Genomic DNA, 16,864 nt, shown 5'->3' with positions numbered 1-16,864 from the left:
TTTGATCTGGTTCAAATTTTGAATTTGAACTCAAAACTAAATAATCTTCCTTGATCCGAAGTTAGCGGTATAGAGGTATAGCGGTTCAAAAGTTACAACACTTCAAAGTTGAAGTGGATACATTTGTACCCGGGTGTGTGTTCTAGGGTTAAAGACGGTGATTTTAATGTTGACGACCGTCCGCGTGAAGGAAGCCAAAAAACCTCCGAAGACGCTGAATTGGAGGCTTTGCTCAATGACGATCCAAGTCAAACGCAAGAAGAGCTTGCTTCAGTATCAGGAGTTACCCGTTAATTCATTTCCAAGCGATTGCATGCTTTGGGAATAATTCAGAAACAGGGGACTTGGGTTCCTTATGAGTTAAAACCAAGGGATGTTGAACGTCGATTTTTTTCCTATGAACATCTGCTCCAGCGGCAGAAAAGGAAGGCTTTTTTCATCGCGTCGTGACGGGTCATGAAAAATGGATTCATTATAGCAATCCAAAAAAAAAGTCATGGGGACTACCCGGTCATGCTTCTACGTCGTCGCCTCGGAAGAATATTCACGAATAAGTTGGTGTTATTTATTATGAACTGTTAAAATTAAGTGAAACCATCACTGGGGATCGGTATCGACTTCAATTGATGCAATTAAGCCGAGCACTGCACGAGAAGCGGCCGCAATACGCGGAGAGGCATGAAAAAGTGATTCTGGAGCATGACAACGCTCGTCCTCACGTTGCCAAACCCGTTAAAACTTCATTGGAAACACTAAAATGGGAAATCCTACCCCACCCGCCATTTTTTCCAGATATTTCGCCGTCCGATTATCACCTGTTCCGATCGATGGCACATGGTCTAGCTGACCAGCAGTTCCATTCATATGAAGACATCAAAAAATGGCTTGATCCGTGGATAGCCTCAAAAGATGAATAGTTTTACCGCGACGGTATACGAGATCTACCAGGAAGATGGGAAAAAGTAGTCGCCAGCGATGGGCAATACTTTCAATGATTCACTTGCAACCATTTTTTAGAATAAAGTTGTTATTCATCAAAAAAACAACGAGAACTTAGTTGCGTACCTAATATTTATATATATATAACTGGCGCGTACACCCTTTTTGGGTGTTTGGCCGAGCTCCTTCTTCTATTTGTGGTGTGCGTCTTGATGTTGTTCCACAAATGGAGGGACCTACAGTTTCATGGCAGAAATACACTCTGAGGTTTGCCATTGCCTGCCGAGGGGCGACCGCTATTAGAAAAATGTTTTTCTTAATTTTGGTGTTTCACCGAGATTCGAACCAACGCTCTCTCTGTAAATTCCGAATGGTAGTCACGCATCAACCCATTCGGCTACGGCGCACTCAATATGGTCCGTTTAAACTTGCGTTCCCACCTTGGTGCTTAACGTACACACAGCTATCAGGGAGACATCTGCTAAAATCCATTATTTCCAGAACTTCTGTTGCCCTTCTGTTCCACTCTCGGCCCGCTTGTGTTAGACCGTACAGAGCTTTTTCAAGTTTACAAACTTTATAACGATTGTTGACTTCTTCATATCCAGGTGCCGCATATATACTTCTTCGATCAAATTGCCATTCGGATACGCCGATACGATGTATACATGGTTAACTAAGAGCTGATGTTTCGCTGTCAGTTCGAGTAATAAGCGAATGGTCGCATACCGCACCACTGGGGCAAACGTTTCGGAGTAATCAACGTTGTACTTTTGAGAGCACCCCTGCGCAACTAATCTTGCTTTAAATTTTTCCACTGATCCATCTAGTTTCTTTTCACTCGTAAATACTCATCTTGATCCAATAATAGTTTTGTTTTCGGGCTTACTCAAGAGTGACCATGTTTTGTTTTTGATCAAACATCTGCATCTTCAGATTGCAATGCCTCTTACCCGGTTTGTGGACTTCCCGTGAACAAAGTTAAGGTTTGCTGCTTTGTACGATTTCGTGTTTGACGCCTTGCAGATACAGCCACACTTTCCATTACTTCTGCATTCAGCATCTGATTATTTGTTTCCGTTTAAAATTACTCTTCTCTTTTGTTTCTAGTATCCGATTCGCTGCTTGCCGTTTCAAAGTGTTCCTCTATGTCATCGTTGTTAATCACGTCAGTCTTATTATCTGGGTATGGAATCGTAACACAGAACGATTCAGATTCCTCCTGAGGTTGTTCCTTGTCAAGTTTATTGAACGATTTTTCGAAGAAAGTTACGTCTCTTGCTTTAATTATTTGACGTTTTGCCGGATCGTAGAGTCTGTATCCCTTTGTTGATGTCTCGTAGCCGAAAAGTTTGCACTTCGACCACTTTGGATAAAATTTTCCGCTGCTTCTATTTATGTTTAGCATAATCGCGTCGCACCCAAGAACACGAACATGAAACACCGAAGGATTCCTTCTCTCATACGGAGTAGTATCATTTAACACTCTCGTTGGTGACCTGTTCCGCAGATATGCAGCCGTATTCACCGCTTCTGCCCACAGATATTGAGGTAAGCCAGAACTCTGAAACAAACATCTAACCATTTCGACGAGAGTCCAGTTCTCCCGTTCCGATACACCATTCTGTTGAGGGCAATAGGTTACCGTTGATGCTGTATGCCTCTTTGTTTAAAATAAAACGTAAATTTCGAATTCACATATTCCTTACCGTTATCAGTTCTGACCGTTTTAATTGATCGTCTCGTCATATTTTCCGCTATTTCCGCGAACAAAAAGTAAACCGAAACGAATCGGGAGAAATCGTCAATAAATGTTATAAGTTTTGTAAGCACACATAACGCACTCTATTCTTTCTGGCATTTTAATATTTATATGGCCATAACGCGAATGCCATTTTTCCTTACATTTTCCGAGCACGCAGATTTGCAATGCTGCACTTGTAAATTTACAACAAAAATGTCATCGTTTTCATGAGCCGCAAACAGTTTTTCATTATTTTTGTTTTTTACGACGCGCCGTCTTTTGAAAACATTACCAAATTACCAGATTTTAATACTTTACTCTTTGATAAAAAATTACACTCCAAGTCAGAGACATACGAGTATAACACGTTCAAAAGAGTAATTTTTCCAGTTTTCGAATTCACTTCTTTTATTCCTTTTCCTTCCGCGTATACGCTGTTACCCGAAGCGAGTACAATTTTTTGTTTCCAGCTACCAATATGTTCGAACATATCTCTCTTTGGACACATATGTGTCACCAGAGAATGTTAATGCAATGAGAAGGAGCAAATGTTAAATGAGCTTTTTTCGAGTTCTAATTTGTAGATTCATAATAAGGTCATTTCAAATTCAACTTTGCTCACGAGTGGGGAATTGCAGATATTTACCACGCGAGTGACGCGAGTGGAGGGTTTCTATATTTACTTACCACGCTAGGACAGGAATTCAGATATTTCCTGCGTTTACCAAACTACTGATTAAGATTTTTCGGCACACTACTAAGGAAATCGAAGCGAATAAATTTGCGATTAAGAAGGCCGCGCGGCAGTTAGTTTGTGGTGCAGAAGCTAAAGTCGGCGGATTATTCGCTTTGTTTTTTGGCACGTATTTAATTCAGGTTCAAGTCCTGAAGTCATATTTTTTTTCTTGCACATTTTTTTTTTACAATTCAAACCAGGAAAGTTTGGTTAAAAATTTGTGAGTTTATTTTAATTAAAATTTCTTTAAAATACTGTTTTTTTTGTATTTTATAAATGGAAATTTCTTTTCGGTATAAAATAGTTCATACTGGATATGACCTGATTTTTATATAAATCAATCAAAACAGAAAATATGTACATATGTCTTTAATCTCTTTCATAAAATCCAAATTATATTGATGAGAAAATATCATTCTAATATCCGTCCAGAAAGCCAAACGCGCATACACACATGCATATTCATATAATTACGCATGCAAACTTTCAACTAACGCAGAATATGTGCATATAAAAGTGCGAATCGAATAAATGAGTGATTTAGAAAAGATCATTAATAATTGTAGATTAGCGCAATCGTGAAAGACGTGCCGTGTATGCAGTACATCGTCTCATATTTGACTCAGGTTCAAATTCTGTGCACAGTTTTTTGTTCGATATTTTTATTTCATTTTTTATATTTGGTTTAATTAGAATTTAAAATAGTGTATTCAGGTTTTTCTAAAACCTGTTATTTAGAAATTTATTTTCTATATAACATTATTCATACTTCATTTGAATTAATTTATATGTAAAACAGCCATAAAGGCAATCATATGAATATGCATTCTTATATTTAATCTTTTCAGTCAAATCTGAACTACAGTGCACTCGCGATAACTCGAACTAATTAAAACAGGCGCTGTTCGATTTATCGAATTTGTTCGACTTATCAATTGAGTGTGCTATGTTAAAAAAACAGTCATTGATATCGATTTTTCGATCGATTGTTGAAAATGGAAGCCAGTAGAAAATTTCTGTAGTATAGTTTCGTTATACGAATTACATTTTGGTCCATTGGCTGGATCAATGGTGTCACATTCGGCGGCATAAACATAGTTAAAATTAAACCATCCTCGGACTTTAATTCGATTCCGTTGGGATGTGATGGGGCATTATCAATTAGAAGAAGAGCCTTCTCAGGTAGTCCCCCATCTTTCAAATATTTTCTTACCTAAATATTAAAGTCATTTATCTTGGTTAAAAAAATTGTTTTAATGAATCTGGATTTTACCTGCGGCACGAACGAATTATGAAACCAGTCTTTGAAAATCGCCGAAGTCATCCAGGCTGATTTGGAATTTTTGTACTCCACCGGACAGTTAAAATTTTTGAAAACACGAGGATTTCTTGCTTTGTCAATAACGAGTAGTTTAAGCTTATGGTTGCCGGTAGCGTTAGTGCAAGCCATAAATTGCCTTATCTTTCTTTTTTATAAGACTTATGGTGGACTTGGCTACCCCATATTCCTTCGCTAGAGAAGTAACACTACGTCCACGTTTAATTTTGTTAAGGACTTCAGCCCTCTCTTTTAATGTTAAACACTTCAACCTTTTACGATCCATTACTCACGTGCACTGATACACTACAAATGACAAATTTAAAGCAATTTGGTCAATGCAAGATGTTGTTCCCAGAAAACTAACGGGATGTTAACGCCGAAATATTCATATGGACAATACACTAGTATACATATAATTTATATACATATACTATTACATATGTATGTATGTACAAAATGTACATGTTTGAAAAGAATGTGTGTACAAATAAATTTGTTTTTTTGTTCGAGTTATAGCGCTTTTTTATTGTTCGAGTTACAAAGAAGTCAATAGGGGGAAAAATGTGTTCGAGTTAGCACGTCGTTCGACTTAGCGGCTATTCGAGTTACCGCGAGTGCACTGTACTTACATACACATATTGAAGAGAAAATATTCTAATATCCATCCAGGAAGCCTAACGCGCATACTCACATATGTGTATAAATATATGTACAAACTACCCCCATTCTAACAAACCCAGAACACAAGCTTCTGCGCACACTTGACACAGGGCATGTAAAGAACAACAACCATTCGCTGTGGCCGCCTACTCCTTACCCTTCAGGAAAATACGGTATATCTACAATACATATGCGGTTGTTCACACACGATTCGCTAAAAAGGAATCCGCGCGCATTCAAAGGCACAGCATTGTGCCGAAAATTATGAATTATGAAGCGGAAACAAAACTGCCACATAATATACTTAGATACCTTTTTAGACCTTTTTTATGAAGTGTAATTTATTATTTGGTATATGAATACTTATATTAATGTCGAGTGTTAAGTGTTACAGCTTTGAAATAAAAAGTACATATTGATTGAAAAATTTTGGTTACAAATTTTGAGACATCGGTCTCTTTTGTTATGAACAATACTGCACATCAACACAACTCGCAGAAGCTTCAGTGATTTCTTCAATATTAAATGTTTGGCACTTTGTGCTTCATGGGAAGGCTGAATGTCTGCACAGTAGCCTACAAAAAAACCGCACTCTTATTTTACAGTAAGTTTATTTCTTTGCTGCTAATATGCATATGCTTTTGTGCACTTTTTATCAATCGGAGAACCACATACGTAAAGGAATATGTTAACTTTATATTTATATACCACGCGAGAACTAAAAATAATGGTTTAGAAATTTTCCCTAGTATCGAAATGTCCTGGCCAGAACTTTTTCATATACTACTTGTCGTTTTTTTGTGCCTATTACTGTAGCTTTTGCGAACACTTGACTCACAGCAGCTGCGGCTGTCGAGCAGTTGGAACACATATTTACATACATAGAAGCGTGCATACATATATACGGAGCCGCGGCCACTCGACATCACAAAAATTCAAGACTTACAAAATATTGGCAAATAATTTCAATTCGACGCGAAATATTCCAATATTGACTATTTTCGGATGGTCGCGAAAATTGGCATATGGGCGGCTCGTTTTATGAATGAAATTGAAATATGAGCTCGAACTTATGAATGAAGTTTTTTGTTTTTGTACGATATAATATTCTAAATTGTTCAGCACCGTCGCGACTAAAAGAATCATGGCCGCTGCGACTGCGTCTACGAATGTATTTTGTTTTTGTAGTCGCTAGGCTTAGATTTTAGCTTTGGGCGACATGCGCATGTGAGGTATGAATGTGTTTTTGTTGTGTTCTAGAACATTTTAGAATGTGTGGTGGCAAAGCGGCCATCGCGTTGTGCTTGCTGTTGCTTTTGCGTCTATCAAAGTATTGTGTTTTTGTAAGTACAATATTAGGAATATCGACTGGTGAAAGACAAAAGTACACGGAAGCAAGAAGGGAGCGCTGTGCTCGCGCATATGTATATGTATGCTTGAATGTATGAACGTGCATGGATGTAGTAACATATGAATACAATTATTTTGTAGGAAGTTTAGAAGGCAAGTAGGTATATATGTATGTATGTATATAGCTAGGACATAAAGTCGGTATATATGCATACATAGAGCAGAATTGTTTTTGCACTTGTTAGGAAGAAACTCGTTCACTAGTGCGTATGTGTATTTGATTTCTTGTAAGAATGTGATGTGGTATGACATGTGTACATACATAAGTCAAGGTTATTTGGGCATACTTGCATATGTGATATGATGTTCTTGCACTTGTGCATTACTGTTTTTCATATACAAATGTACATACATACATATGTATGTAAATGCTGTCGAATACATAAACTATAAATTGACATACAATATAAAATAAGTGTTGATTTATCTTAAACCATTCTTTTTTTCTGAATGCAAATACCTCCTATTGACATGTACATACATATTATGTACTTATGTATATTTCATATACCATCATTTATTTACATATAAAGTATACGTTCATTTATGTACATACATATGTGTGTAATGAAAAACTTCATGAATTACTTTCAGAACTTTATTAAAATTTATTCGCGTCGCGCGCATGCACAAAACCTTTTGTTCACAGGCGCAGAAATAAACGCTCTGCGTATTTATCCTCCCCACGTGACTCGCCATCAATTCTCGGTGGAAATTTTTTTTTTTCGTTTTTAATTTTTATTTTTTTAATGTAATCGTAAAAAAATTTGTAATAAATTTTATGTATCCGCTTATCATTTCAAAAGTAACAAAATGGTCAAAAAATAAGCAGTCGAAGAAATAAACGCACCGCCTATTTTTCCTCGCCACATGTTAGACTGGAGTTCAATTCCCGGTGCAAACTTTTTTTTATAAATTTTATTTTTTAAAATCGTTTTTGTTTTTTTTTAATGTAATTGAAAAAAAAAAAAAATGTAATAAATTTTACGTATTCGCTTATTATTTCAAAAATACGAAAATAGTACAAATTTAATTGGTTTAATGTGGAGGTGAGAAATGTGTTGTGTGTTGAGGTGAAAGATATGTGGTGTTTCTAATTTTTGTGTGGGCAAAAGTCAGTGAGGTGTCTATAAACTCGGTGTGCTAAATGACCTTATTACAAATCTTTCAAATCTCAATTGTACTAAAAAAAGCTCACAGTAACATTTGCACCTTCTCATTGCATTAACATTCTCTGGTGAAAGATGTGTGGTGTTTCTAATTTTTGTGTGGGCAAAAGTCAGTGAGGTGTCTATAAACTCGGTGTGCTAAATGACCTTATTACAAATCTTTCAAATCTCAATTGTACTAAAAAAAGCTCACAGTAACATTTGCACCTTCTCATTGCATTAACATTCTCTGGTGAAAGATGTGTGGTGTTTCTAATTTTTGTGTGGGCAAAAGTCAGTGAGGTGTCTATAAACTCGGTGTGCTAAATGACCTTATTACAAATCTTTCAAATCTCAATTGTACTAAAAAAAGCTCACAGTAACATTTGCACCTTCTCATTGCATTAACATTCTCTGGTGTTACTGCGCTAAATACCGACGCCCCGTTTGAGTCGTCGCCGCTGCCGATTGAGGGCGTTGAGGACACTGTGATCATATGTCCCATTTTTGATGGCATCTACAGCACTCGAAACTGCTGTTATTAGAGCTATTGCTCTTGTTGTTGCCTCGAAAAATTCCATTCGATTTTCTGCCATCTCCCTTGTTCTACTTAACTCGATTACTGTTGTTGTAATTCGGATTTCGTGAGAATTCGCCGTTAGACGTCTTTGCCCATAACAGTCGTTCGGCCCTTCCGTCTTTCACACTCTGGCGCCTTTGTATTTCGAGAATTTTCGATACGAGCTGATCTAGGTTAGGTAACTGGACTCGGCTTTCAACCACGACCGCGAAGTTCTCCATCTCAGTGCGCTACAAAATACTGCTACAAATTCCTCATTTAACTCCACTCCTGTAGTTTTTAGATCGTGAATTCCGAAATTCAATGATTTGACCAGAAATTTTTTCTATTGGCTTAATTTTAAAACGTACGAGTTGTTTGAATAGATTAACCTTTCGGCACGCGGTATTCGCCTTATATAGATTGCCTAAGGTATCCCAAACGTCTTTCGCCTTGTTACAGTTTTTTATAAGAATAAGTTCGCTAACTTGAACACTCAAATTTATTGTTGCCAGTGCCTTTTGATCCGCGACGCACGAGACTGTTTTTTGTGTAGCATCTTCCGGGCACTTGCTCACACCGGTATTCCACAAATCGAATGTGGTTAATAAACTCCGAGCTTGCACCGACCAAGTCGAGTAATCACTGCTCAATTTCTCAATATTTGCGACCGAAAACATTTTTGAAACTTTTTTATTTTTTTAATATTAATTCCGACCCGAACAAATTCTTTTAAATTTAATTATAATGGACTATGTCTGGGCCCATAACCTTTGTTAGAAGGTCCCACAAATATTACGACCAAGGGCGCACAAGAGGAAAAAGACAACCGGTTTCAGTTACAGGATTCATTCAAGTGAACGCTTAGATCTAACATTTATTATGACAAGTCGTTGTAAAGGTACAAAAATGAGAGACTGGTAAAAAAGAGAGAATTAAAGATGCGTTTGGATTGCAGAGTTGCTAAGTCGACACTATTCAACAAATATTAACTGCAACAAATTTGACATCTTCGGAATACAAATAGAATCTATAGGTAAGTAGGTAGATAGATAGACGTGGCCTTTGGTCTCTAGACCAATTCACTTAAACCGTTGCCGATTCATTGGGATACCACAGTAGCAGTTTATCTCCTCCATAAACCATTTTGTTTTAAGTGCACACCCATTGATCTGTGTGCCACTTATATCCCTAAGGTCATCATTATAATTTGGTAACGATGAGCCAAAATATCTAAACCTAGTGACATGCCAAGCGGGACAGTAACAGAGAAGTAGTCTAACAGATCGTTCAATATTTGAGCATGTCAACCTACTACACAGTAGCCTGTGATTAATGCAATTAGCATAGAAACGTTGTGCCCTTGGGCGATTAGCGTCCCATTTTGGCCAAATGATTTTTGTAGCATTAAGTGTCAGACTATCAACCCATCTCGTATTGGCTGAGGTGACAATGCTACTTGCACTACGCAGTTTATAGGTTAAGAGGGTTATACCTACAAAATCCATATCAAGAGGGAGGCGAGTGGTAGTGCCCTCTCTCGCTAATTAGTCTTCTTTACAATTCCCTGATAAGTCTCTATGCCCTGGCACCCATATCAAAAGGAAGCGGAAATATTCCGCCATCTCGTTACGAGACGCCCAGCATTTGCGATGGAATAACGACAACCCCACCCAGAGATTTAATCGCCGCTTGGCTATCGATGTAAATGTTGATTTCTCTGAAAGTAGTCACATTTTTGCCTAGCCAGACAGCTACCTCATTAATGGCTAGAATTTTAGCTTGAAATACCATACAGTTATTAAGAAGACAAGCCGAAACGAATACTTTTGGCTTCTTATAGTAGACACTAAAACCAATTTTATCGTCAAGCTTTGACCCATCACTAAACAACCGGAGGCAATTTTTCCGAACAGGTATATTGTGAACCCACTCACACCTAGCTGGAATTCTAGTAACCTGTTAAAGTATGGTTCGTTCAAACAATAGTCAATAGGGTTGTTTGGACGCAGGCCAAGTATTATGACCCCTAACTTGTGCCATTGATTAGTTGCGGCAAGCCGAGCAGCAGTGTTACCTACATTCTGCTTACCAACTAAATTTAGGGGAGGTAAGAAAAATTTGTTTTCAAATCATCAGGGGGTGTAGTTCTAAAATAGCGGCTGATATATAAATAGTTCCTTATTCTAACAGCTATTGCTTTTATAGCTTAACCTAAGACTTCATCAACGGTTTATGTGCAATATTTCTCAGGTAAGGTTATGGGGATGTAAAATTAATGCTATATTATTGTATTTATCACATGGAATGGTTTGAATAGTGAGTGGTAACAAGCAGTTGCTATTTTCGACGTATTACATCAGGACAGTAGCGGGCGTTGATCCTAGTGCTCAAACCACCTCCCGAGGAAATACTTAACGGTAGTATCGGGGGGATCGCTACTTTCACGGTAGGGTTAAAGTCCCACATTGAAGGGGTGAGGTTCTCGATACTTCCTCCTTTAAACAAAAAAACACAAAAAATACTCGTCTATTTGCGCGTGTTATCCTAAGCTAAAGTTCTAAGCTTGTGCAGTCTAAAATATTGTACAGCCTTGTGCAGTCTACATCTCCACTCACGGGTCTGCACTGTCCATTTGCCAAATTTTTCTCCACGATGAGAAAAATTGTAAACCTAGAATTAAATTCATCACTGACAACCACTCGGAATAGTCAACATGACAATAATTCCTATTATTTACAATAATTAGCTAATATTTGCTGAATCGTCAATTTTCTTTCAGCAGCCTTTCTCTGCCCCACTGAGTACCATCCTGGCCCACTCAAGCGTTCGTAAGTAATTCTCAGGTACCTGTGAAGCATCTTGGCCGCCGTAGCGTTCTTGGATTTTAGTGGTTATGCGTTGGTCAGAGAAGGCTTCTTGCTCTGTCCTGGCTGCCGTTTAGGCCTAGCACAGGGCACCTGAAAAGAAATCCATGAATCCCCCGTAAAGCTTGGGCAAACCCCTTGCTAGTACAGGCCATCCCCTCCAATCTTACCTCACTACGAGTCGCAAGCGATTCCGCAAGCGACTGTCTACCTACGTGAAGTGGGTTCCCGCTCACCCCCGCAGGGATGGTGCTCGAAGTCGATTGCAAACTCCCCCCAGAGCTCCTCCCAAATGAAGCCTTGAGCGTCGACTCCGACACCCTTCAGCCCCTACTTGTATTGACCCTCGAGGCTACCCCTCTGTTCGAGCTGGTTTGAGAAGGCGATTTCGCCCCTCTTCCTACAAGTGAGAAGACTTTGGTGTTCGGCTCCGAATCCCCATTGCCGCCTAAAGTTTTTGGGTTTTGATTTTTGTTTTTGTTGTTCATGATTTTGTAGGGAGCCGCTATCCAAGACTCGAACGTGTAGTCGTCCCTAAGTGATCCCACGGTTATCTGTGCCGAGGCAGGGAGGCCGTGCTAGGGTTGTTGCATACCTTTATGAGGCATGCGTTCAGAGCCAGATCGGACGGAGAGCGGGAGTCATCTCAGCCGTACCTACACCACCAATCCAATTGCGATGAGTTTGGAACGTACTCCGAGGCCTGCCAGGGTTTTAACGGGACGGGGACAGTCACGGATTTGGCCCACCACCCATTCCGGTTGAGTTTCCCCCCAACGTACTCAGGTGGCAGAATGCCGCAAACACCAGCGCTGGGATCAACGATCAAATCCTGATAATGCAAGCGTAGCCAAAGAGAATGCAGGGTCGGCACCGTTCAGGCTAAAGACCGTTAAGGCCGCAGATCACTTGGTGTTACCCAGGGTCCACCATGCGGAGGCAATCTGCCTTACACCCCTCTGTGCCCATTACCGCGGGATTCGGCTTCTAAATATCGCGTATAAGGTGCTAGGGAGCGTTTTGTGTGAAAGGCTGAAGCCCACCATCACCCAACTGTGATGGCTTCGGACCTGTAAAGTCCACCATCGATCAGATATTCACAACACGCCAAGTCTTGGAAAATACCTATGAAAGGCAAATCGACACACACCACGAATGAGGTTTCAGACAGGGTGAATCGCCGTCGGGTGACTTCTTTAACCTGATGCTGGAAAAGATCGTGGGAGCCACAGAATTTAATCGTGGTGAACGATGAAAAGACAAGTACCTCCTGTCATCAACTAAACAGTCGGCGCACTCGCGTGTTGGTACCCACGTCACAGTGGACAGTTATGATTTCGAAGTTGTAAAATACTTCGTTTATTTAGGAACCAGCATTAACATCGAGAGAGAAAATAGAGGAAGATTGTGCGGCCATTTTTTGGAACTGTGCATGTTAGCAACGGCGAGTATTGCGGGCGATGGAAATTTGAACTGAATGAGCTTTACGACGGCATAGACATAGCGCAGCGACTAAAGATCCCACGGCCTCGTAGGCTCGTCCCAATGAATACAAACGCCTCGGCTCTGAAAGTATTCGATGCGGTATCAGCTGTTGGTAGCAGAGGAAGAGAAAGGCCTCAACTACTTTGGAAAAATCAGATAGAGAAGAATTTGACTTCACTTGGTTTTTCAACCTGACGCCGGCTAGCACGAGAAAGAAACGACTGGCGTGCTTTGTTGAACTCAGTCAAAATAACGTAAGCGGTTATCGCCCCATTCAAGAAGAAGAAAGGTATGGGTTTCTCGATATTGCTCTGATATGCAATTTTTTCGCTGACGTAATATTTCACTGACGTTTATGGGCCTTTCCGCTCGTTATTGATTAATTGTCATTAATATTGCCATAAAACTCTTTAAGTGTTCCTTTAGGATTCTATTGCTCCACATATTTATTTAAAATAATACTCCCGATAAATTTTTCCTGTGGTGGTTTAGAACTCTTTAGTTTGGAGAGGTTTGAATTCTTTATATTTGCAGACTTTTGCAATTTCAAAATTAATATTCGTACTTTCTACGTCTATTTTATTCCCTCTTTTTACTTAAGAAAAAAATGTACCTTCAAAAGGATCGTCATTACTTGCACGAGCAACTTCATGTACAAGCAATAGCAAAAAAGTAGTTTACAATTTTTTATTTTGCAAAAACACAAAAAGTGTGAAATTTTTTCGAAATTCAATATTTCAAAAGGTGTATTTTTTTTTAACTTTTTCCAAATCAAGAGGACACCTCAAACTTTAATTGAGCCGAATGCCCAGTAGCTAAAATCAGTTGTTTTTGAGTAATTAAAAATTTTTGAGTAAAAAACCTGTTCGCCAGAATCATAAAAATCGGCACATTTTTGAATAAGTTATGAGCAATTTAAAAAAAAATTTCTTATATAATTAAAAAAACCGATTTTGAGCCGAAAAACAAAATTGCCGATAAATCTTGAAAAAATTGTTTCTCAGCCGAACAAAAAAATGCGTGTCTCATTATTTTGATCAGAGAGCAACATATTTGAGTTACATCAAAATCGAAGAACATGTCCCGAATAGCCCGGTTGAATTGAAATGGAAAGCATCAGTATAATGCCTTCTCGTTGCTTTTTAAGAGGAGTCATCAGCAAGGCTCCAAAAGGCTGCGCGGAATCACCCGCAGAAATTTTTTGAGTTTGAATTCTCTTATTTTTATTTAAATACTAGATTTAACTCGCGGCTCCGCTCGCGTAGGAGTAGTTTTGAGGGATTTATAATATGTATATAAAATAATTACAAACAATAATTTCATAGAAAATATTTTTTTATTAATAACCATAATATTGCAATACCCGGCATCCGTTGCTATGCCTCGTTGAATAAAATAAAAAACAACGAATCAGAAAAATATTGAGCAAAATTGTTTTTATAAATTTTTTATCTCAAATCGTTTTTGAACTTTGCATTTGGGTCATAGTTGAACAGCTTATGCGGATTATGAAGTCTTGAGTGTGCTATAAATAGTGGGAAATAGGAAAAACTAAAATTTTTTAGATTAAATTTAAGCAAATATTCGATTATTACCTGGGGGCTGTGGGAAGGAAGTTCCATCATAAAAACATGCCTATAACCTTCATTGGGTGAAAATATGAATGTATAAAAATGTTAAGGTCATTTGGTGTTGTCGTTTCGTAGTGATGCGCGGACAACGTACAGAGATTCATTTTTATAGTATAGATGAAATATATTTTTATAACAAAATACTTTAAATTAACGAAATATATAAATTAATAGTCAAGTCTTCAATAGTCTTCCGTCTTACATGTATGTTGTTACTATTTGGTAACCGTGGTGATTGACAAACGCCTCTTCATGACGTTTCGCGGCCAAAATCGTCACGTGCGCGCAATCGATAGCCGCAATGGTACCTCCCCCAAACGACGAGAGCAATAAGCAAAAATTGGTTGAGCCGCTTGCCGCTCAACTTCGGTCATAGGAAATCTTACCTTTATACAAAATGTAGAACGGTTGATTGCATCTTATGTTAAATGTATGCTTCGGCAAATACACGACTTCCTTATTGCTCACCTATGGGTCGTTGATGACATCAAGTTGTATATAAGGGCAGTTGTATATTCTAATTGTAGTATGATATATTATAGTATAGTATTCAGTTATATATTGTAGTGCAAAGGCAGAATTTAGAATTGAATTACCTTGAAGGTTACAAGTTTTTCAGTCGAAATTCCTGTTATTCTGGATCCTCAACCAAGTCTGGAGTTAACCGGAATAGTTTTTGGAACTCCCCTGCAGTTAAATGAAAAGGATTGTCCACATCCCGAAGCAAACGTCGTTCCACTGTTTGAGGGTTCACTACCTCCTCTCCACGCGATAAGTCATTAGCCAAATATGTACACTAAGCACATATTCGCCTTTTTTAATAAGTTTTTGTTAATACAATTTCAAAGTTTTAATTCAAAATACTCATTCTTGTTTTCTCGTTTAAATTAACCACAAAAAAAAATGTTGTCGTTTAGTTTGCGATAATCGATATGTTAACCATAAAGCTGATTTCGTCTAATCGACTTTTGTTATGGGATGGGTTACCGAATAGCAAAATCGTTAAAATCATTGTTAAGGACTCAGTTGATCCTTAGAAGATTCAACTAGACTTAACAACTTTCATCGTTTTTGCAAAAGCTTGCGTCTGTCCTTATATATAAAAAAATGTTTTAACTTAACATTTTCGAGTCATCAGTGAATTTTTAGCACAGCCTACACCATTTCTAATGATGTAAATTGCGAGTAATGCACAAATTGCTCGTGCACTTCGAGACTACGGGGTATGTTCAAAAAGTATCGCGAATTTTGTGTTTTTTCAAAAACTATTTATTTATTCATTAATATCTATTTTATCCGCTTCAAAGTAATCCCCATCAGATATTATGCACTTGTGCCAACGTTTTTTCCAATCTTCGAAGCACTTCAAAAAATAATTTTTTTATCTTGTTCAGCTCTTCCTTCGATGCGGTCTTTATCTCGTCAATCGTAGCGTAGCATCGTTATTTCATGGTTCTCTTAAGTTTCGGGAACAAGAAAAAGTCACAAGGGGCCAGATCTGGAGAATACGGTGGCTGTGGCATCATTAGTGTGTTGTTTTTGGCCAAAAAGTCGGGCACAAGTAGCGATGTGTGAGCAGATGTCTTATCGTGATGCAAGAGCCAATTTTTGTTCTTCCACAAATCCGGGCGTTTCTGGCGGATTGCTTCTTCACTTCACCAATTTTTTTGTTTGTTGTTGAAGTGCCCGGGCGTCCGGCACGCTTTTCGTCGTTCACATCTTCTCGGCCTTGTGAAAACATTTTTTACTACCGATAAACGTTGCTTTGGTCCAAAGTTGCTTCTCCATATGACACAGTCAGCATTCGGAATGCACCCGCGCACTTAATTTCGTTTTTCACACAAAATTTGGTACAGGTTCTTTGATCCATCTTTTTGAATAGGTTAAAATCGAAGAAAAGCCGAAACACGTGCAAGTAAAGAAGCTGTCAATAATTAACTGAGCGTTCAAAATGGCCGAACACCTCGTATAATTCATTACGTAATACCAGTCTGCTTGATTTTGAATTATCCAGGTCTAATTTTGTAAAAGAATTAAATTTAGTTACTCAATATTGTACTTATTTGCTTGCTAATATTATAGATGTCAAATTTGGCTTGTATTTTCCTACATTTGTGTCCAGTCTGTAAGGTAATTTTTACTGTAGATTATTAAAATAAATAAATAAATAAAAGCTATATTGGGTTGAGTCGATTCCATTGCAGCTCGACACTAGCTGGCAAAACTTTAAGGCTGATTTGCTGCAGCTTCCATCAATTGGCGTTCCTCGGTCTGTAAATACAGAGTCGAGTGACAACTGCCAAATTCATGGCTTTTCCGATGCTTCAGAAAGAGCGTATGGCTGCTCCGTATATATACGTAGCC

Source organism: Anastrepha ludens, chromosome X, assembly GCF_028408465.1.
Source record: "Anastrepha ludens isolate Willacy chromosome X, idAnaLude1.1, whole genome shotgun sequence".
Classification (NCBI taxonomy): domain Eukaryota; kingdom Metazoa; phylum Arthropoda; class Insecta; order Diptera; family Tephritidae; genus Anastrepha; species Anastrepha ludens.
The sequence above is the reverse complement of the archived record's forward strand: the minus strand, read 5'-3'. Positions refer to the sequence as shown.